We start from the raw sequence: 23013 nt of genomic DNA, 5'->3' as shown, positions 1-23013 counted from the left end.
AGGACAGGGAGCCTGAAATCCCACACCGGGCAGCCCTCAGTGTGTGCAGGAGCTGAGGGAAGCAATAAGACCTAATAACCTCACCCGTTCTCCTAATTGCTTTCTTCTCCTCACAAAAGAGCCACACCAGCAGCTCTGGTGGCCCTCAGGGAAATCTCTGCTTGTTATGAGGCTGGTGGGCAATCCTTTCATCACTGTGAAATGCTGGCAGTTTGTGTCAACAAATCCAATTTCAGTCAATCAATAGGCACCCTGCCTCCCAGCTCTGTCCCAGCTCAGCAGAACTGCACAGCTGGCCTCCCCTCCCTCCCACCCGCTGCCCACACCCTGGAGCCCTGGAAGCAAGAGACGCTGCTGCCCATGGGGTGGGAGAATGCCCAGGCAACCAGGTCAGACTGGATGTGGCAGACAGCAATTGACAAGGCTGTTTCCACCACCGGAGAGTCACAGCCCACTGGAAACACACTGTGTTGTACAGGGTAGAAGCGCCAGCTTTGTGCAGATGGACTTGGGTACAGGTCTGATTCTGCCACTTTGGGCTGTATGGCCTTGAACTTCAAGGCCAGTTCTTCACCTCTTTGAACTCTAGCTTCCTTAGTTATAAAGCGGGGATGCTACTACTGCCTGCTACAGGATTGTTAGGAAGAGTGTTATAATGCATGCAAAGTGCTTTGTCCAGTCCCTGGCACACAGTAAAGAGAGAGAGAGAGAAAGAGAAAGAGAGAGAGAGTCCTTGTGATCTATCAAGTCTTACAAGCCAAATAGGGCAATAAATGGAAACTACTGCGGATTTTACAATCATCATTAGCATCATCATCATTATTATTGTCATGTTGAGGGTTGCACAGAAAACAGCCTGGAACCAGCCTACGTGGTTCTGCCAATGCACGATGAGAACGTTCGGCCTCCAGTTCATGAAGGTTCACTAAGCAGAGATGTACGCTGGATGATCACCAACATTTGCAAAAAGTAAATACTATAGTATCTTTAACAGAGGGCTGCCATCGGCCTCAGGAGGTCATTCCCAGGTAGAAGTGCCTCAGGAGGTTTGCTCTGTTGCCTGGCCCAACATCCTATGGGGAAAGAGCCCAGTAGTGGCTCCCTGAGATGTCTGCATTCCCAGAAGCCAGAAAAAGCAAAGACCTCCCGACAGTTGAGCTCTCTTGCTTGTAGGGGAGATCACAGCTTCGTAGATAGACGGCTGTTTCCCTTTGGGTGATAGAGGTCCCTGCTGGCCAACATAGAGTTAAACAAAAATCTATTTCTTGCCAGTAGCTGTCACACCTAATAGATTGGGATGAGATACCACTGCATTAGTGTGCGAATTTCCCCAGATGAAGGCAGCAGCAAAGCCCTTTAAAACAAGCCACAGAAGGACAGAAACTAACTAATCAGGGAATGCACAGCTTCACACAAGATCCAGGGGCTTCTGACATGGGAGGAACACAAAATTTTTAACTAACCAAGGATGCGAACATTCCCCCAGCAAGAAATGGTTAGAAGTACCTTGGAGTGCATTTTGTGGTTGCTGTTACTGCTGCTGCTGTTTTGTATAATTGGGAAGGGAAAGAGAATAATTAGAGGTGAGATTTTCAGACACAGAATGCCCTGGTATTTATTGACTTTCCACTCTGAGGCAGGCACTGTGAGAGGCCCTTCCACCTTTATTATTTCATTGCATTTGTCATAATAACCCTGCATGGCAGAAATATTTACCTTTTTTGTCCAGTGTAGATGCTGAGGCCCAGATAGAACCCCAAAAGCTCTGGGACCTGGCATAGACCAGGTGCTCAGTAACGAGAGATTGGCAGAGACTTGCCCAGGGCCGCAAATCAAGAGGAGAGATTCAAATGCAGATCCTAAAACTCCAGACCGCACCTCTTTGGTCTCTCCCTATCTGCTTGCTCAGTGCAGGAGATCGGGAGGGCCCTGAGCCAGGATGGGTTTAGACTCATGGAAGAAAATTCCATGGGGGAAAAATGGTTTTTTCACGAGAATCTGCTCTCAAATAGCAGCCACACTTCTCCATACTGCCCAGAGACAGATCCTTCTAATATTCAAGCTAGTCCTAGGTCTTTGGGGGAGACAGTCAAAGATTCTAAATTTAAAAAAAATTAGGAAGACCCCCAGAACAGTAGAATATGATTCATGTCTGTTATGAATTACAATTGGGTCTTTATTACAAGGGGGTCCTCAATGGTGCTTACATCCTTTCTGAACTTGATCTTATTGGGATAACAATGGCCAAAAAGGAAAACAAAAGCAAATAGTCATGCATGTGTGGAAGATCTAGGACTGAGACACACAAGTGTGGTGGGAAGGTTCACTGCTCTTGGAAATTTAATTGCTGGATGGAGACAGACATAGAAATCTGGATGCCAACCAGACTTGAGCTCCATGCTAGCATATCAAACTGCCCGCTGGAATCCTTATGCGGATGTCCCAAAGGCAAATAAAACTCAGCATGCCTAAAAGCAAATGAATTGTTTGATGCTGCACCAGGCTCACCACCACAAAAGGGGAAATCAGCTGCATTCCCCACTTCAGTTGGTGACATCAGCATCCCCCTAAGCCTCTCAAACGAGACACTTGGGATTCTCCCTAGGTTTCCCCTCTTCCTTATTCCTCCTGCCAATGTGCCGTTCAGTTCTCCTTTTCCCCCCATCACTGTCCCTTTGTGTCTATCTTATACCTGTCTTTATACATCAACCCTTAACCATTCTCTCTGATTGCCATCCCACTCTCCTCTACGCATCACTGGTTTCAGAGATTTTTCTAAAATCCAGATTTGATCTTGGCACTCCCTGCTTACCACCTTCAATCACCCACTAGCATTGATGGTTTTAAAGCCCAAACTCTTTAGCATTATATGAAAACCACACAATTTTCAGAGATGGATGCATTGTGCCTACCTCTGAAGTACATGCAGTCTTGTTAAACAAGCACTGTTGTGATGGTTCATTTTACATGTCAACTTGGCAAGGTCATGTGTGTTCATTTGCTATGGCTGCCACACAAAATACCACAGACTGTTGGTAGCTTAAACAACAGAAAATTATTTTCTCACAGTCCTGGAGGCTGGAAATCCAAGATCACAGTGCTGGCAGCGTTGGGGTCTCCAAACGCCTCTCTCCTGGGCTTGCCACCTTCTTGCTTCCTCTTCCATCCCAGGGTCATCCTTTTGTGCACATGCATCCCAGTGCCCCTCTGTGTGTCCTAATCTTCTTTTCTTATAAGGACACAAGTCAGCTTGGGTTTGGGTCCACCCTAAAAGCTTCGTTTTAACTTAATTCTTTTTTTGTTTCGTTGTGAGACAGTCTCGCTTGGTCGCCAGGCTGGAGTACAGTGAAGTGATCTCAGCTCATTGCAACCTCCACTTCCCCAGTTCAAGCGATTCTCCTACCTCAGACTCTGAGTAGCTGGGATTACAAGCGCACGCCACCATGCCCGGCTAGTTTTTTGTATCTGTTAGTAGATACAGGGTTTCACCATGTTGGCCAGGATGGTCTCGATCTCTGGACCTTGTGATCTGCCTGCCTCAGCCTCCCAAAGTGCTGGGATTACAGGCGTGAGCCACCGCACCCAGCCCACTTAATTCCTCTTTTACAACCCTATCTCCAAATGCAGTCATCTTCTGAGTTATCAGGGGTTCCGGCTTCAACATGTGAATTTGAGGGAGACAAAACGTAGTCCCTAACAGCCATGGCAACCAGATTTTGCTCAATCACTAATCTAGATGTTGCTGCGAAGATTTTTTTTTATGTGATTAACATTTAAATCAGTAAACTTCGAGTAAAGTAGATGACCCTTCATAATGTGGGTGGGCCTCATTCAATCAGTAAAAGGCTTTAAGAGAAAAGATTGAGGTCCCCTGAAGAAGTGGGAATTCTGCTCCCAAATTGCCTTCAGACTTAAGCTGCAACATCAGCTCTTCTCTGGGTCTGCAGATTTTGAACTTGCCAGTCCCACAATCACATGAGCCACTTTCTTAACTCTCTCTCTCTCTCTCTCTCTGTGTGTGTGTGTGTGTGTATACATAGCATATACATAACATATATAGATACATAAACATATGTATTTCCTATTGGTCTTGCTTCTTTGGATAGCCTTGACTAACAGAACCATCAGACCCAGGGTACTCCATCCTGCGGCTCCACAATCCATAATGTGTTACCTCTGGGTCAGAGCTGGCCGCTTGAGCACCAGACATGGTGGCTCCATTCCAGACAGCTGGAGAGAGGAAGGGACCTAAAAAGACATATTCCCTTATTTTAGAGACACTTCCTGGAAGTCGAACATGACCATTCCATTGGCCTGAACTTAGTCACATCTAGTTGCAAGGGAATTGGGAACATAGTTTTGATTCCAGAAGCCACGCACCTAGCTAAAAATCGGGAGGTTTTATATCATGGTAGAAAGAGGGAACGGACATGGCTCTGCACCAGGAGACAGTATCTGCTACAAATACCAAACGAAGGGCGCTAGCAATGAGCATTTTAGAAGTTAAGGGCTGGGTCCGGCAGAGAGGGCTGCACAGTGCAAGGGGACCGGGGCTGACTTTGAAGGAAGGGCTACTCCACCCAAGTACAAGAACACGTGAGCACCCTTGCCCCAGACTGAGCATCAACACCATGATCAAGTTTACTACCTGGGAGGTCTCCTGCCCAGGATCCAGGCAGTGAGGCTGCCCTAGAGGCAGGCTCGCTCCGCCACAGGCGCGCGGGCAGTAGTGGCCAAGCCGAGGATGGCAGGGCCGGCGGGTGACCAGGCCTCCGGCCAAGGGCACGCGACCCCTAGCGCTTCCCGGGTGCTCCCCTGAAGCCTGGGACGCGTGGGCACCGGCGCGGGGCGGTGCCGGGGAAACGCAGCCATCGCCTCAGGGCACGCCAGCCAATGGGCGGCCTCACCGATGCGGTAATGCCCCACCGCGGCGTTTCATTGGCCAGCTCTCTTTCAGGCTCCAACTATTTATTAGATTTTTTTTTTTTTTTTAAGAAATTGCAAATAGGCCTAAACAAAATCCAGAGGAGAGGGAAGGGATGCCTAAGCACAGATGGGTGGGAGAACACGCCCCGAGGTGCAGCGTTGGCACGAGAAGCCCTGTCTGCGAGCCCCGAGGCGCAGATGGCTCCCCAAGCCCTGTGCAGACAGGAGAGTCCGCCCCTCCCTCTCCCGCACCTGCTGAACTTTGGGGTCAGCAGAGGAATGTCCCCCGCTGTTAATGTTTTGTTTTCACTGTTTTCCAATTCACATTTCGTGCTGCAGGGTCGCTCAAAGCCCTAACACACCAGAGCGTACTGTGAAGCTACAACAGGGACAGATAGGTTTGTAGGAAGCGGCATTTCCCAAAAGCCAACCTCTGAACCTTTTATTCCCAGAGCCCATCACAGGTCCAGCGTTCCACAGAACACACCCTAGAAAATGCTCCTGTGGGGGATCCGTCCCGCCAGATCCCCAGCTGGTCAGGAATGCTCCGAGGGCCTCCTCGCTCGGGCTGTTCTCCTTCCCACACATTCACCTGGGTGAACAGGCTATGGTTTGTTAGAAAACTGTGACATGGCAAGGTATGAGCAGCAGCCCCTTGTCATCTTAGGCTCCAACTGAGGGTGGGAGGTGGGAGGTGGGGTTGGGCGGTTTGGGGATAGGAAACCTGGCTCTGCCTCCCTTCTTCCCGTTTGCACCACAGAGCTGGATCCCAGGTGGCCAGATCCCTTCCAACCCACAATGATTGAGGACCTTCTCAGGGCCAGCTCCTTAGGTGCTGGAGATGGATTCTGCCCTGAAGGTGCTCCCTGGGAGGACTAAGAAACAGAGAAATAAGCAGGTCATTGCAATACAGTGTGCTGGGTGCAACAGTCGAGGTAATGTCAGATATGAGAATGAACTCAAAAGAAGGGAATGATCTTGTTTGGGGGAGGTGGGCAAACAGGAGGAGCTGTGGCAGAAGGGGATCAGAGAGGATAAAGACAAAGGTCTGTGTTCGAGATTGTCAAATGAAAGCCACGCACAGTCCAGGGGCTTCAGAAATGTTCTCATCTCAGGGAAACAGGTCTGGAATCTGGGAATCAAGCTCTTGTTCTCCTGGGACAAGAGCGAGCCTGGGAATAAAATGAATCCCCAGTGCTTCTGGAGAAGCTTGGGAATCCTGGGCTGGTGCAGGCCCTCCCTGGTATTAATACTGCAGCTCCCAGATTCTGCTTGAAACCATAGAGAGAGCTTTGGTCAGAGGCCAGCAAGCCCCTCAGCCCCAGGCAGGGGTAGGCAAGATGCATGGTGGTGGCCCAGGAGCCTGGGGTGTCAGTGGTGCGACAGTGTCTTTGCAGTGGTGGCACAGGGCTGAAGTGGTAAGAGGCTGGGAACAAGATGGAGCAGACAAGGTGAAAAGGGATGAGACGGGAGGAAAAGAGAGAGAAGGAGAGGGCAGTTTGCTGCAGTCTCAGTGCTCTGGGGATCAGTAACTTTGCATCCTGGCCCCAGCCCCACTTATTACTGCCTGTGTGACCTTGGGCCAGCTCCCTTAGCTATAAAATGAGGTGCGGGGAGAAGCTGTGATCTCTACAGCCCCCTCCTCCTCAAGTGGCATGAGCATTCTCTTTTCTGGAAGGTCCCTCACCAACTGCAGCGGCTGCCACTGTGAAGAGCAATGGGCAGGTGGGTGCAGATGGCAGTGGTACTGATGGGAGGATGGGGGTGCTGGCACCCCAGGATAACTCAAAAGTGGTGCAGGCTGAAGCCCTCCCTCCCTCCTTCCTTCCACCTCCTGCCTGCTGAGCCCCCAGGACCCAGCAGCTAATGTAATCTTCTCCTCGAATGCCCCATAATGGCCCTGCAGCAGTTTCTGCAGGCTCCTCCTCTCTCTGCTGGCAGCAGGCTGCAAGTTCAGAGGAAAATGAGCTCCCTGCTCTCGGGAAGGTGAAGTCGGGCTCCCAAGTCAGCCTAGGACAGCGGCAGGACTGCAGCTCCCTCCGGACAAGGGGCCTGTGCAGCAGACCCCACCAGGTACCTTTCCCCACAGAACTTACACAGAAGCACAAGGCCCTTCGCTCCTGATTTGACAAGGGTGTCCTCTCTCGTGGTTGTTTTCAAACTGTGTTGAGCTAAGAACCCTTTCTTTAAATGAAAGGTGTTATGGAAGCCTCAACAACACAGTATTCAATAATGATTTCTTGAAATAAGTGTGTGTCAAATGCAGTGTTGAGAACTGGGTACACGGTGGTGGCCCAAACAGACTTGATCTGTGCCTTCATAGAGCTTGGTTTAGTAGGCAAATCCAGCCATAAATGAGTAAATATTTACTAACTCTTCATTGTGATCAGTGTCATGAAGGAAAAAAATGTGGGATGGCCTTTAGGTTGCATTATTAGGAACGATTTCCAGGCCAGGAAGGGATGCTTCTGCATCCAGCAGTACATATCAGTGTGAAATCTGGGGCCCGGACCAGGTCAGAGCTTTGGATGGCAGATGACACCTAGGAGGAAGAGGCAGCCTCTACATGCAGATGGGACAGTGAGCCTCTGCCTGGTGGTCTGTGCTGGCCTTCCCCACAATGCAAGCCAAGGCATCACCTCCCACCCACACCCCAAGAGACCTGTAGGAAACCAGGCTGCATTTCAACAACAAGCAGAAAGCACAGAGCTTTACACAAAATCTGAATACATCAACCATTTGAAGATGCTGAACTCCATACAAGAGCATTATCAAACTCAACAAAAGAAAAAGCTGATAACTGAGGAAACCGAGCTAATACTCTAATCAGAACAGAAACTTAAAATCTGTATACTTAGTATTTTGGAGAGATGTGGGTCGGTATCTATATATCAAATGAGAGAAGATCATTACAAATCAACAGCTGGCAATTATGAAAAGAAACAGTGAAATTCCTGGGAGTGAAAAATATCAATATTCAAAAACCTTTCTGGCTATAGTGAGGAAAATGATTGCAAGGAGGTAAGACACATTTTAGCAGGGTAAAAGATGATCGTGGCTTTGGCTAGGGTGGAGGCAGAGGGAAGGGAGAAGAGTAGGTGGATTCAAAATACAGTTTGAATGAAAAGTCAGCAGGACTTGCTGACCTCTTCCACACCTGTGTATGAGGATGAGGGAGAGGGAGCCCTCAGGGATGATGTCTGGAATGAACACAGAGCTGCCACGGTTAAAGATGCTCAGGGATTATAATGCAGGGCCCCCTGCAGAGACTGTGAAGGCCTCTTTACCCTTCTTCTTGCATCAAAATGAGGTAGCCCTGCCATCATACAATCCTCAAACTGCACCCTTAAGTCTTTCTCCTCTTCCTATCCTTACCAGACACCCAGAGGGCTTGAAAGCAAGAGCCAAGCTGCATCCAGCACTGAAGGACCACGCTATTTATTCCTCCCTGATGTCTTCAGAGAAAGTCTGGCTGGTGAGGGAGGGAAATGTGACTATTACAGGTTGGGTTCCCTTGAAAGCAGACTACAAGATGGAGTTTTTTGTGCAGAATGCCAATTAAGGGGTCAACACCTGTATAAGGAGGAGGAAGCAGTATGCAGAAACAGAAATTAAGCCAAGGTCAAAGACAGCCTTGGTCCAGGGATTGGGAGTTCAAATGGCCCTTCAGAGTTGTTTTAAGGTGGTCTGAGATGGCCAGATCTTTATGTGTCCACATCGATCAGTTATTAGATTTGGGCCCCATGGGCAGGGGTGTGACATCAGTAAGGCTGCTCTCTGCAGCCCAGGCAACCTCTGTGTGCTAGCAGCACTCTGCACCACTGGGACTGCAAGTCCTTATTGAGGGGGATCTAGGTGGACCCATAGGGCCCAAGGCCAAAGTAGCCTCTCAAGTGGCTTGAGGTACAGCCTTGTACATACCACGTTGTACCTTGTATGTACCTGCTCTGAGGTCATTCCTGAAAATTATCTCCAATGTTTGGGGGAAATCAGAAGTTCAGAAGCAAGGACAGACCTAATTAAAACCAAAGAGACCGTATATTAAGGTAGAAGAGTAAAGAATGGCTTTATATTAATACATAGTCAGCATAAAGCTGAAAACACCTCACCTGTGGCAGACTGCATCATCTAAGAAGAATGTCTGGAAATTTATATTCTGCATTTCAGATTCTACCCATTCACAACATAAATATCCTGTTGAGAAAAGCAAGTCTCACTCAGTTGATAAATATAACCCTCTCTGCTGCTTTCGTTTCAGTTTTGAGATAACCTGGCTGGCAGTGGGCTGAGCCAGTCTCTCAGAACCTTTGAAGCACTGGATGCAGGCTGATGAGCTGCCATAAACGTCTTTGAGTCCCCACACTGCTCAGGAACTGCATATCATACCAAAGTCTGCCTGTGTGATCTTTTAATTTGTGAATGTAAAAACTAAGGTGGGAGGCAAATACTGATGTTCTCAAAGACCCGTCTCAGCTATTCCGTTCAAACAGGGCCCAGAATCTTCAAAATTCTGCTTCTTCAGCTTACCTCCTGTCTCAGGCTGGTTCCCCAGAAGCATCCCAGAGATGCGGATTTGTGAGAAAGTGATGTATTGGACAGTGTCCCCTGCAGGGAAGTGAGGATGCAAGATAGTGAGATGGAAGCCAAGCAAGGGTGCAATGTCAAGCAAGGTCCCATGCTTGCAGGGTGCCTAGCTTCTCCCACAGAGGAGGATTGGAGACCGCGAGCCCCTCCCTCCATTGGTCAAGGGCCATCTCAGAGGGATGTATGTTTCTAGGAACCCCCCACTCTCTCTGCACACAGGTGAAGCAGACTCCAGAAGCATGAGGGCAGCCCTCTCACAAAGAAGCATGGGTTCTGGATACCGGGAGTAAAAGCAAACTTGGAGCCAAAGGGCATGAAAATGGGAAAGGGACCCAAGGAAATAGAGTAGTGCATCCACCATGAGTAAGTCCCACAGTCACTGAGGCAGCACCTGCTGTGTCCAACACCGTGCTAAGTATCATGGAGAGGAGAGAAGTTGCTAGACTTCCCTGCTGTCATCCTTAATGGACTATTTTCTCTTCCCTAGACACCTCAAACTGGGATTTAAGGTACATAAGCTCACAGAAATGGCTTCCTGGAATTATGGCCATGAACATCAATGAACTGTTAGGGCCCATAGTTACATCTGAAAAATGGCTGCCATTTCAATACACGGTATTAGTTACAATAAAAGCAACAGCCAAAATAATATTGTGGCAGTGACTAGCTTGATGCTCATCACATCTCTACCTGGGCACACAGCAAAGTTTTTTATTCCAGCTCCCACCCTGGATCTCGGGTCCGAGTTCTCAACAATGAAATGCTTCCAAGCCAAGTTAAACAGCCACGACTTTTCAACAAAAACTTAAAGATCCTGTGTTGAAGACAGTGGCACCTTAAAATGCAAGGGCAGTATCCTTGAGTCCTCAGGTCACCAGAAAGCCACCCAATCAGGACCTTTGCCACTAGACTCTGTGTTAGTGAGAAACAAACTTGTGTTAAGCCATCATGATTTTAAAGTTGTTAGCAGTTAGCTTGCTCCAATAGGATGAACATTAATAAACACAGTGGTAACAACCTGCTGGGTAGTATCATTATTCTCACTTTGTTGGTGAGGAACTTGAGGCTCAAAATGGTCAGAAAGCTAGCAGATGGCAGAGCTGGTATTTAAAGCCAATTTTTTAATCCCTATCCTGTGCTCCTTGGTCATGTAAACCTTGTGTGAATATGTTTGATGCTTTAATGGAGCAAAGAGGAGAATATGAAAATATCGGATTAGTTGCGTAGGATATGGAGTGAGGAGGAAGAACACAAAATGGAAAGGCTCCACACGTCAGAAACCAAGCTTTGGGCACTCCACAATTTTGCTAAAGACTTCCCTGCCTGCTCACATCTGGTCTGTTCCCCAGTGTCCTCACTGTATTAAAGTTGTTTCTTTGTCACATTTTGCTTATTTTTCTGGTGTGATTTTGTCAACTACTTGCTACCAAGGAGAAGAAATGAGATGATCAAAGGGATATCCCCCAAATCCCCAAGGCTGTGCCCCTCAAGTTCGAGAAGAGAAAGCAGAGAACTCTTGTTTAACATGGACGTGTTAGTTGCCATCCCCTCTCCCATCCCCCCATTTCTGTGTTAATAGAACTCTGATTTTGTTCATCTTATTCCAAGTTACCAAGTCCTTTAGGGAAGGCTAGACTGCCCTCTTACTCAGGACTGAGAGTTCATGGTTGCAGCCGGATAGGACAGACTGATTTCCCCTGCCAAACAACTGGTTCAGGCATGAGATGCAATTTGGGCCAATGGAGCTAAAAGTGAAATCTGCTGATGGGGCTTCTGGGAAGGTTTTCCTTGAAAAACAACAACAACAACAACAACAACAAAAGCAAAACAAAACAAAAGCCACAAGATAAGAATGTTTGCTTTTCTGCCTTTGGACTTGGGCTCTGTGTGTTGTTCCTGAAACCAAAGCATCTTGAGTCCATTAAGAGAGCAGCCTATGAGGATAAGCCAAAACACTGAGGATGGCAGAGTAGAAAAATAGAAATAACCTGGATCTTTAAGACACCGGCGAGCTGGTGAATTAATCAACCCTGGAACAGCCATTCCCCCGGACTTCTTATTATGTGAGATAACAAACCATCTAATTGTTCCAATTATGATGAATTAGAGTTTCTATTACTTGCAGCCCAATGCATTCCAAATGACTCAACTGATATTTTGTTCCATGTTCTTAGAGAAGAGCAGAGAAAGAGTTTCTGACTACCACAACCCCTTTCTTAGTGGCTCAGTCAGCTTTCTAAGTAGATTCTTAGCTTATACCCACCACTCTGATTTGTAATTACCTCTTTCCCACTTCTCTTACTCATGATTCCACTAATCTTAAACCCCACATGTTAGAGAGAGTCTGCTGAATTCCAGCATAACAAATTCTTGCATTTACCCTCCCCCCCTCATTGGCCACCTGCCTATTCTCATTGTTGTAAGCAGGAGAAAGATGTCCTGACAGTGCTTAGTCAAGGGATGGCAAATGTTTTCTTGGGTTTCCACATGTGAGTAATTGAAAAGAAAAAGGAGAAAAAGCCTCATTTTTACTAACATTAATTAATTCACACAAGGTCACATTTTACATCATTTTAATTAATTTTCATTGAATTCATGTTCAAAATGGGAGGCAAAAAAATATTCATTAATATAAGTCATGAGGACCCTAGGAATAACAGAAAATTAGAAATTTTTTCCTTCTCCTCGGGTGCATGGTGGGGTTTGTGAATTCCTAACTTTTCTCCCACATATCCCCTTCATGGATGACAGGCAGAAATAGACTTTAAGGCATTAACTCTTTCTGGAAGCCTTTCCCAAGACTTCTAACCCCTGCCCGTCTTCCTCCTCAGCCACCGGTTAGGTCCCCCATCCCTGTTAAAGCCCTGAAAACTTCCATCTCACAGCCACTACATCATCTTGAAATTATTTACTTCTTCATTTCCCCACAATACTGTGAGCTCCCTGAGGGGAAGACCTTGTGCTATTTATTTATCTTCTAGCATGATACCTGGCATATATCAGGTACTTAAGTTTATTGAATGAATGAAAGCCAAGAAAACTTTTCCTTGGTTTCATTTTAATTTCACTAAGGATAATTATGTTTATATTGCTGTATTATATTGTGCAAAATGGAAATTAAAAGGGGAAATTCCTTTGATAGTAGCACCAAAGGGCTGCATATGGCAGGGTAGATAGCAGAACACAGCTGGCGGCTGGGCCACTCTCTGAAATGTGGACTTAGGATTTGAGGGCTAGTCCTTGTGCCTCACAGCTAGGATAACAGAGGAGTCTTAAAGTATGCCTGGTAGCACATCTACACTCTTCTAGGTGGCTTCCAGAAATACTTTTGTTCCATGTTTTGGCTTTTACGACTGTCCCCAAATTAAGCAAAGGCATTTTTCTTAGCTGAGCTAACAATGATTCTCTAGATACTTGCTTATCTAATGTGTAAATCCCCCACCACTCATTTGTTATTTCTCAGCAGTCCCCCGTCAGATGAAATTTCATCCCACTAAGGCTTGTTGAGCACATTGATGTGCCCAGTTATGAAACAAGCCCAACTGTGGAACTGTAAGTCCTTTTTTGGTTGACCCATTTATCTATTTCCTCATTGTCCACCAGCCACTTAATTCGCTGTCCTCCTTGTTCCAACACACCATATGGAATGACCCTGCCCACCCCCATTTGCCACACCAGCATGAAATAAACTGGAGGAAAAAGCAGTAGTCTTCTCATCTTTTGAGAGGAAGCTTTGTATCTGGGAACATTTGAGGCTGATTTTCCCCATGCTTAGATTTACCTCAGTGTTGAAATTTGTAAGTATGTATACAGTGACCTGCTTCTAAGAAAACCCAGTATTCAGATTTCTAAATGTAGACCCAAATGTTATTCATACCACAAAAAGTTCCCCAATTTCAAAGAAATTGTCCTCCTAGGACTCTTACAAATCAACAAGAATAAGATTGATACTCAAATAGAAAAATGCACAAAATATTTGGATAGGCATTTTCTTTACAAGGTTAGGGGATCTAACCTTTAAATGGCCAATAAGCATAGAATATGCTACATTTCATTATTGATCAGGAAAACGCAAGTTAAAGCCATAATCTAATACCAATAGACCCCCACCATAATAGTGAAAACAGAAAACCGAAAATAGTAAGTGTTGTCAAGGATGTGGAGCAACTGGAACTCCTACGCACTGCTGTCAAGATGCTGAATTGGTACAACTGCTGTAGAAACCTATTTGACAATATCTGCACAACTGAGTATGCACATAACCTTGACTCAAAGATTCCACTCTTAGGCATATGCCTAACAGAAATGCACATATACATTCACCAAAACACATGTACTAGGATATGCATAGCAGCACTATTTGTTATAGGATAAAACTGGTAGTTCTATGAATGCTAATTAACAGTAGGATGGATATCAAGAAATGGTGATATATTCACACAATGGAATATTTTATAGCAATGAACACAAATTCACAACTACATAGAACAACATGAATGAAATTTACAAACACAAAGTTAAGCCAAAGAAGATACACACAAAAGAGTATAAACTCTATGAATCCTTTTAAACAAAGTAAAATCTGGCAAAATTAATCTATGTTCTTAGAAGCCATGATGGTGGTTATCCTGAGGGGGTAAATGACTGGAGCAAATGTAGGCGTTTAGATAACGTTCTGTTTCTTGATCTAAACTGGCTACATAGGTATGTTCAGTTGGTGCACTTTTGGGCCGGTGCATTATAGATCAACAAAAAGCATTTTTTAAAAAAGATTTAATTCAATTTACAAAATGCCCATGCCATGTGGAACCTTCTAGAAACATATTTGCTGTCCAGAGTGAAATGTAGCACCTATGTTCAAATGGATTGGGTATTACCCCTCCCACTATTTTCACTATTCTGGAAGGACAGGGACTTGAGTTACACGTTAGGGAACAATTTGTATATGCATGACATTGGATCCTGCATTTTGGAGTGTTATTTCTAATTGCTCCATGACCACACACTCAAATTGAGAACCAGAGGACAGGGAACATTTTACATTTTCCTGCCTCTCCAAGCCACCCCTTTCTCAATGCCCAACTGACCAAAGGATTCTTCAAAGGAACACAGCGCTGGGCTGGAGAGAAGGATTCCTTACTCCTCTCAGTCATGGAAAAAGCTCTAAGGCAGGTTCCCCGTCCCTTACAAAGAGAGCATTTATTACATCCTGGGAGCTCATGGGAAGCATCTCAGTTCACCCCCACACACTCTGTAACCTAGGCCCATTTTACTGCGGAGAAAACTGGGAGGCATTCCCCAAAGGGCCACATCCCTGGGAAGTGATGAGTCGGCACCAGGAGCCGGCCAGCCTCCACCGGCACACAAACTGCCCAGCATCTCCTGGAGAAGGCCTCCCCTGCGATTTCAGTGTTCGTAAGTGGCTGCCTTTCTTCTGAAAGTAACCACCTGGGCTGTGGCTATCCTTGGCCAGCCACCAAGGGGTAGCTCTGATGCCCCCTCCTCCATCTTAGAGCCTGAGACAATCTATCAGGACTCACTTGCTGGTGGTGCTGGCTCTCCCTAGATCCCAGCGGAGCTCAAGACAGCCTCACCAGACTCTGAATCTGCCTGCTCTTTCTCTGCCAGGAAAGAAGGGAAGCCCCTGGAGCTTTCTTGGCTTTTCTGTGCCAGGTGGAGCCCAGAAGCCGCCCTGATCAGCATCTGTGAGGATCTGCTCAGGGCATGCAGCCCCTGCAGACACTCTCGGGGCTGCCCTGGTTAAAGACGATGGCTGGCCTCCTGAATTTCCCCCAGGCAGCCTGATTGCAGGCTCCACATCACAGCCCAGCTGGTCACAGCTCTCCATCTATTGATCACACCCGCTTAGCACTGCAGACATAATGCTGCTCAGTCATGCTCTGGGGAAGGCACAGTGCTACCGGGGGATGTGATTACAGCTCAGCTTGGTGAAATCAGCGGCTGGCCTTGAGCTCAGCCCAGCAGCCCTGTTTCTTCCAGGCCTGCTCAGCCCCACACCAATGGGTAGCAAGCTTGTCCTGTGCCCAGTGCTCTGCTGTTGTCATGGAAATCAGTAAGGACAGCCTCACAGGTGGTGTCTAAACTGGCATGTCGTAGGTGAGGGTGGGAAGAACATGAGTCACTGTGCCCAGGGTCCCCAGTCCCCAGACCCCAATGTGTAGCCAACCTCCAGTGACAAATTTCTGCACTATCTGCTTCCCTGGGCGTGGGGAAGAGAAACTGCTGCACGATCTCAGCAAGAGTCGCAGAGTTTCTATTTGGCTAGAACCTTCCAGGTCATCTGGTTGGTGTCCATTTATCAGTGAGGAAACAAGCCCAGAGAAGTTAAGTGACTTATCCAAGGTCACACAGCTGTGTAAGTCGAAGCATGAAGGGAATCCAGGCTTCCTAATTCAACAACCCCCACCCTACACATGACATTTCAGGTTTCTTTGAAATCAAGGAATCCCTCTAAGCCCTGGATGGATGACTACAGGTTGTGGTTTCAAGAGTGTCTGCTGAGGTGCTTCCATGGGGAAGGCTGAAGAGATCTACGAAAGGACCCTTCAAGCACGATGAACTCTAAAGGATAGAACACCCTAGTTGCTGGCAGAAGGTCATTTGCAGAAAAGTAGACAGAAACTCACCTTCTGTTTGGGCAGCAGTAGTGGGGAGGCGAGGGGACACTTTTCTGGTAGTGTCCTGAAGAGCTGCGCTGGTTGGTGGCTGACTACCACTGGGTATCAGGACGCCCAAGGTCCTTCTGGGGGAGAGGCAGAAATTGCTGGCTTCTCCCGGCATCTCTGACAGCAGCAGTGGTGTTGGGCTCATCTTCCTGCTTTGCTCAGTGTATCATTGGAACCTGAGTAAATCTGTCGTCTCTCCTGGAAGCTTGGCATGTGGAACAACTGAGGCAGTGACAGCAGGCGTCACATCCGTAAGAAGCCACAGTGCAGCCTCTGTGGACACTTGTGGTATTCAGAATGGTCAGAGCAGGGTCACACACTGGCTCAGTCCTTCTGGAGCTGGAATCCCATGTAGTTCCCTCCTGTCTTCCCACCAGCCCCAAGCAGGGCCCACGTACCTGCTCCCCTCAGCTGTCATCTTCACTCTATTTTCTAGTCCCTTCACTGTGAAGATTCTCTTCAGGTCAGAGCACAGGCTTCTCTTCAACCACAGTGTCCGGCTAGTCCTAAAGCACATGGCACCTTTGTGTCTGCGGAGGCAGATCGGGTGGGAGGAGGGGCGTCCTATGAGGCTGGAGCAGGAAACAAAAGGACTCCAGGGAAGGCATGTGGTTGGATGTCCTCAGGCTCAGCAAGTCTCCATTTGCTCTTCAGGGTTGTCCTTGCCTTTCTGCATCTCCCAGGAAAGCCCAGGCCCTTACCCGGCTTCACCCAGCCTCATCTGACCTCATCTGCCCTCACCTGCCTCACCTGCCCTCATTCAGTTTTCCCTGACCTCACCTTCCTCAGCTGCCCTCACCTGCCCTCAGCTAGTCTCACCTAGCCCCATCTGCCCTCACCCAGTCTCATTTGCTCTCACCTCCTCACCTGTCCCACCTGCCCTCGCCTCGCCTCACCTGCCCTCACCGTCTCAACTAGCCTCATATGCCCTCAGCTGCCCTCACCTAGCCTCATCTACCCTCCCCTACCCTCACCCAGTCTCATTGCTGTCACCTGCCCCCACCTAGTCTCGCCTAACCTCATCCGCCCTCACCTGCCCCACCTGTCCTCACCTAGTCTCACCTCGCCTCATCTGCCCTTACCTGCCTCACTTGCCAGGGAGCTCCCAATCAATATCCAATCCCCCAGGTAGGACCCTGCATTATGCCCCAATTTTCCCTCCTCACCCTCCCCCCCCATCCTCATTCTCCAGGCATGTGCCCACTCTCATGGACTTGTGAGGTAATTGGCTGGGTACATGGACCAGTACTCAATACTATGTACAGGTGAGAGCAGTGGCCAGTGACTTTGACAGTGTGCCTATTCCCGGCACCTTCCAAAAGTGTCCATCCATCAGTGTTCCAACTCCTGGCCAGGCTCCTTGCCCCTGTGGACCCATTTCCATATGAGAGCCCTAGATCTTTTTCAACAAGAAAATCCGTGCCCCCACCCCACCCCAAAGACAGTGCTATGACTTTTAGAGGAAAATATTCTATTTGTGAGAGAGAGTCGAGGCTCTGAAGCCAGAACAGATCTGAGCCCTGGCTTTGCCTGCCCCTCACTGCCTGTCCTCTAACGTTTGGTTTTCTCATCTGTTATGGGGGTGAACATGACGTCAACCTCACAGTTTGTGTGAAGGACTGAGTGAAATCATACCTAAGAAGCAGTGGCCCTGAGCTACCCCAATAAATGGAACCAAATGTTTGCCTCTCGTCAAACCTGCGAGCAGGTGGGGCATGTTCTATCATCAAAGGGATAAGATGTGCAAATGGAGGCCCAAGGAGTGGCCTGTCTGGAGGCAGAGGGAGCTCAGGCCACACCAGGAAAGGAAGGAGGACGCCTCCAGTCCCACCTCCTCAGCGTCCCCGTTTCTATTCTGTCAGCCTCGGTTCTTCTTTGGTAGGTTTGGAAGATGCAGAGAGGGAGGAGTTATCTTTATGGCTCACATAGACCTGGCTGCATGCACAAATCTCAAAATAAAATCATTCCTCAGAGTTTGCCCTAGCCATCATTTTCTAGGTGACGAAGTTAGGCCCAGAGAGGTTAAGCAACATGCCTGGGGTCACACAGGTGCCTAACAGCCTGTTCCCTCCATGCCCACCTCTGTGCCTGAGGTACTGTCCCTTTTTTGATTCAGAGACCTTTGCTCTAGGTTGTTCTTCGTTCACTCTTTTGCAGAATCCTGGAATCAGGGGAGCTCTGGGACCTTGTAGTCCAAGCCCCTCTGGAGCCCCACCTGATCCAGACTTCTCCTGCCTTCTCCCAAGTCGATGGCTTTGCCTGGTCAAGCCTTGTCCCTGTTTTCCACAGCTCTGCTTGTCCAGTGACTGTCCTTTTCCTCAAGCCTGAAAGGGTCTCTCTGTCAATTCCACCCAGTAGCACTGAGGCTTGGAAGAGGCTCCAGAGAGGGCTATGGTCAGAGCAGGTGGGACCAGGGTTTAGCTCATCCTGGATGCACGCAGCCCAGCAAGGGAATATCCAGACCTTGGGGACTACGTGTCCAAGAAGTTCCTACTGCAGCATAGCAAAGCCAACCTTCCCAGGTGGCCCCAGTGGCCCAGAATCACAGCCAACCAAGCCCCTCCCCCGACAACGGTGTCAACTGTGCTGACTTCACGCCCAAACTCTAGCTTTAGAGTTTCCAAGGCAGGACAGAGTGTGCTAGCCTCTGGCTGGAGTCCATGTCACAGGTATCTGGTTGCATCTCTATTAAATCCAGCCTGGAGTACTCATCCTGTGTCCCAGCCCTAGAGGGGAGGACGGCAGCAAATCCCGAGAGGATTTTCCTCACCATAGTTTACAGGAGAACAGACATTCAAGGCTGCTCAAGGAGCAGGTGGCTGCTGCTGTTGTTGTTTTTTGTTGTTTGTTTTGTTTTGAGACAGAGCCTTGTTCTGTTGTCCAGGCTGGAGTGCAATGGCATGATCTCAGCTCACTGCAACCTCTGCCTCCCGGGTTCAAGCAATTCTCCTGCCTCAGCCTCCTGAGTAGCTGGGACCACAGGCACCCGCCACCAGCCCTGGCTAATTTTTGTATTTTAGTAGAAATGGGGTTTCACCTTGTTGGCCAGGCTGGTCTCGAACTCCTGACCTCAAGTGATCCACCTGCCTCAGCCTCCCAAAGTGCTGGGATTACAGGCGTGAGCCACCGCACCTGGCCACCTGCTGTTGTTTGACAAAGTTGGGTATTCTTAGGTATCCAACTCTAGCTTTTAGGAAACAAACACAAATATTTATTTTTCACAGCAACCAACAATTATTTCTTTTATAAGTTCACATTCACAACCATTTTCCCACTCTAAAATTGGCACAAATTTGAAAAGCATAATATATAAAGCTGGTGAGGATATCGTGAGATAAACACTCTCATTCACTGATGCTGTGAATTTAAATGAGAACAAGCTTTTTAAAAAGCAATGGCAAAATGCACTCAGAGTTTAAAGCATCTATTCCATTTGGCTCAATTCTATACATGCACAGAAACAAAGCAAAAAAAAAAAAAAAAAAAGAGGGAAATGCAAGCCCCGCCCCCACCCAAATCGAAGAACAAACAGGAGCCATTTCAGGCCTCAAGTGAAGCAAGGCATGCGTCTCAGCTCTGACAGTCCCCGCCCATAAGACCTGGGAAGGTCACAGCCTTCACACTGGCTCAAGGGGCTCTCCCCAGCAGGAACCCAGGCTGCTCCTCCCGGGACTGTGCCTGACAGGTAGGGAGTGCTCATAAGTCACAGCGGTTATTATCACTACAGGAGTCCCTAACATCTCAGTGAACCCCCATGTCAGGGAAACCAAGAAACTGGGAATGCGGCCCCAAAGCCTGTAGGAGACCATGTGTGGGCCCAGAGCCTCCCCTTCACCTCAGAGGGCCAGGGAGCCCACGGGGCAAGCAGGGACTTCGGCAGCGCCCGTCCAGTGGACCCCAAGTCGCCCTGTCACTCAGCAACCATACCCCGGCCCCAGGTGGCAGAGGAGGGCGGCCCTCAGGCGGGACAGTCTCCCCAGGCCACCGAGGCTCCTCGGCGCTTAGGCCCCTTGCATGATCCCAGAGTCACTCCACCCCCAAGCACTCCATGGCCCCAAGTCCTCTGTCCTCAGCCTTCTCTGCTGGGCTCATTTCAGGTAGGTTTTTTTTTTTTTTTCTTCCCTTCTCATTTTCTTGCTCCCTCTGAGAGGCTAATGTTCTAACAAAGATGTGCTGCTGGAACGAGGCATTAATTTCAATAGTCACTTAAAAGCAATTGCCTGGGAAATATCTCATTTTCCCATTAAACGCCGCAGAGGAGAAGCCTTGGGTGACTCCTCTCTCCCGCCCCCTGGCCCCCTCCTCCTCTGTTCTCCACCCCCTCCCCTCTTCCAAAAACTCATTACAACCTGGACACTGTTTCCACACGCTGTTCTAAAATGCTGCCCTGGGCAGATAGATGAGCCACTTGGCCTCTGGCCAGCACATGCCCCACAGGTAACTTACTCTGTGGAAACCAATCTGGGACAGACGGGGTGTCTTTTTGGGAGCACAGGCAGGTGGCTCAGCTCGGTTCTCTGGGCTGGGGACAGGGGCAGGCAGGAGGGGCAGGTGGGCCCTCGAGGTCTCCCTTTGACGATGGATGTAGCCTGCGGAAAGGATGTGTTTCCAGGTCTCCCTGACCTTGCGAGACATCCCCACAGACGCCCCTCTCAGGGGAAGTTGTGATCAGGGGTCAGAGCCTGGCACACATGTCATTGTTGACTTGAAAAAGTCGATTGAGCAAAAGAAGGGGTCTCAGTCCCCCCCAGGCTGTCTGGGGTGCCCAGGCCCTGACCACCCCCAACCAAGGCAGGCTCTTCTCTTGTACTCTATTACCTTGGCGAGCTGTCATCTGACCTCCCTCCAAAAAAATATTCATGATAACCTTCTCCCAGGGCTGTTAATAATAATATTATATTTTAATAATTACTATAATAATATAATTAATATGTAATTATTACACATTAACATAATATAATTAAATATTAATATATACTGATATAATAATTATTATTATTAAGAATCAGAGCACTTTGAAAGCCCTTTGATGTGAGACAGACATACATCCCTAGCTGTGTTTCATCAGTACTTGTGAATCTCTGTATGCGTAGGTCCCATTATCACCACCACAGTCCCCAGTTTACAGAGGAGGAGCTGAGGCCCAGAGATGCCCCATAATGTCCCCTAAAGCCACACAATCTTGGCCCAAGATTTGCTTGGCCCAGGGGCCTAGACGCTTGATCTCACATGGTCTGTCCATGTAGCTTGCAACACTCAGGAAATCCCTCTCCAGTGAGGGGGCTCTGAACCCTGGCAGTGATGAGCTCTCTGTGACCAGGGGACCCACCTGCAACCTCCCCCCCATTCCACAGCTGCCAGCACCTGTGCCCACTTCGAAGCTTAACCCCGGATGCTAAGAGAGACCAGGAGCCAACAGCTTTATCTACGTTACTTGTGAGTCTCAGAACAAACTCACAAAAAAATCTTATTCCCACTTCACAAACAAGAAGTTGAGGATCGGAGAGGTTAATTCCAATGACAAAGTCACACAGTTTTAAGGCCCCTGATCTTGACACCAGACTCAGCAGCTTTGATGTTTTTGTTCTCTTCCTCCCTGTTTTTATTGAGGGCTTCTGAGGTGCCCTCCTTCTCCATCTCCTCCCTTCTCCTTCTCCTCCTCCCCCTCCCCCTCCTCCTCTTCCTCCTCCTCCTTTTTCTTCCTCTTCCTCTTCCTCTTCCTCTTCTTCCTCTCCTTCTCCTTCTCCTCCTCCTCCTCCTTCTCCTTCTCCTGCTCCTCCTCCTTCTCCTTTCTCTTCCTGTTTTTAAATTTAAGAGATGGGGTCCTGCTCTGTCACCGAAGCTGGAGTGCAATGGCATGATCACAGCTCACTGCAGCCTCAACCTCCCAGGCTAAAGCAATCCTCCCACCTCAGCCTCCAGAGTAGCTGGGAATACAGGCACAGCTCACCACACCTAGCTAATTTTTAAATTTTTTTGTAGAGACAGGGTCTTTTTGTGTTGCCCAAGCTGGTCTTGAACTCCTGGGTTCAAGTGATCTGCTCCCCCTCAGCCTCCCAAAGTGTTGGCATTACAGGAGTGAGCCACCATGTCCGGCCAAGTCACCCTTCTTGAACTTCGATTCACTAAGCTCTTCGGTCCAACTTTACACAAGTGTGAACTCAGAGAGGTGTGTGCTTCTGATTCCTTTGTTCACACACAGCCAAGTTGGCACAAGGAGGTGAAACAGAGAAAGGCCTCAGTGTCTTTGGCCAAGCCCACAGAAGGCCACCTAAGCAGGCTGGATGCTGCCCAGGGCTGGGCCACAGCGTGTCCTTTGCAAGTCAGCCAGCCCAGCCCCCGAAGCCCATACACACACAAAGACATCTTTCACCCCAGGAGCAGCCCCACGGTGCAAAGGAGTCCATGCAGCTGCTAATGGCTGCTCGGGTTTGTGTGATCTGTCTGGGGTCAGGCACAGCCTCCAGGGGCCTCTGGCCCAGGTTGCATCTTTCCTGCAGAACAGAAAAAAAAAGCACAGTTAAGAAAACTCCAAGAAGGCAGTCAGTTTCCTCCCTTGAGTTTCCGGGGAGGACTTCCGGCAGAGTTTTTGGAGAACTGACTGTTGCAGTTAAACAATGTGTCTGGCAAGAAGTGAGACTTCCTCCCTTCCTGCTGCCTGGCTCATGGGGCTGCAGCCTCACTTCTGGAGGTGGCAAGAAAGAACTGTGGAGTCTGCAATCTAAGGGATCCCTGGCAGCCCACAGTAGCCAGAGAACCACACCCACTGGAAAACTCTTGGTTCTCTGTGGCCTCTTGTTACTGCCAGTGCTTGTGT

General features: G+C 48.4%; 1 long non-coding RNA gene across 1 annotated transcript in view; it reads right to left on the bottom strand.

Annotated features, from left to right (window-relative positions):
- LOC115836265 overlaps positions 1–22690 on the bottom strand; it is a 48035-nt gene extending 25345 nt beyond the window's left edge. Inside the window, exons 1-2 of the long non-coding RNA XR_004031225.1 lie at positions 22570–22690; positions 9036–9120 (exon numbers count right to left, since the gene is read on the bottom strand). This is a non-coding gene — a long non-coding RNA (uncharacterized LOC115836265). The remainder of the gene's footprint in view (positions 1–9035; positions 9121–22569) is intronic.
- Between the last annotated feature and the right edge of the window lie 323 nt (positions 22691–23013).

The sequence above is a fragment of the Nomascus leucogenys genome, chromosome 8 (genome assembly GCF_006542625.1).
Source record: "Nomascus leucogenys isolate Asia chromosome 8, Asia_NLE_v1, whole genome shotgun sequence".
Classification (NCBI taxonomy): Eukaryota; Metazoa; Chordata; class Mammalia; order Primates; family Hylobatidae; genus Nomascus; species Nomascus leucogenys.
Note: the sequence above shows the minus strand (reverse complement) of the source record. Positions and strands in the feature narration are given on the sequence as shown.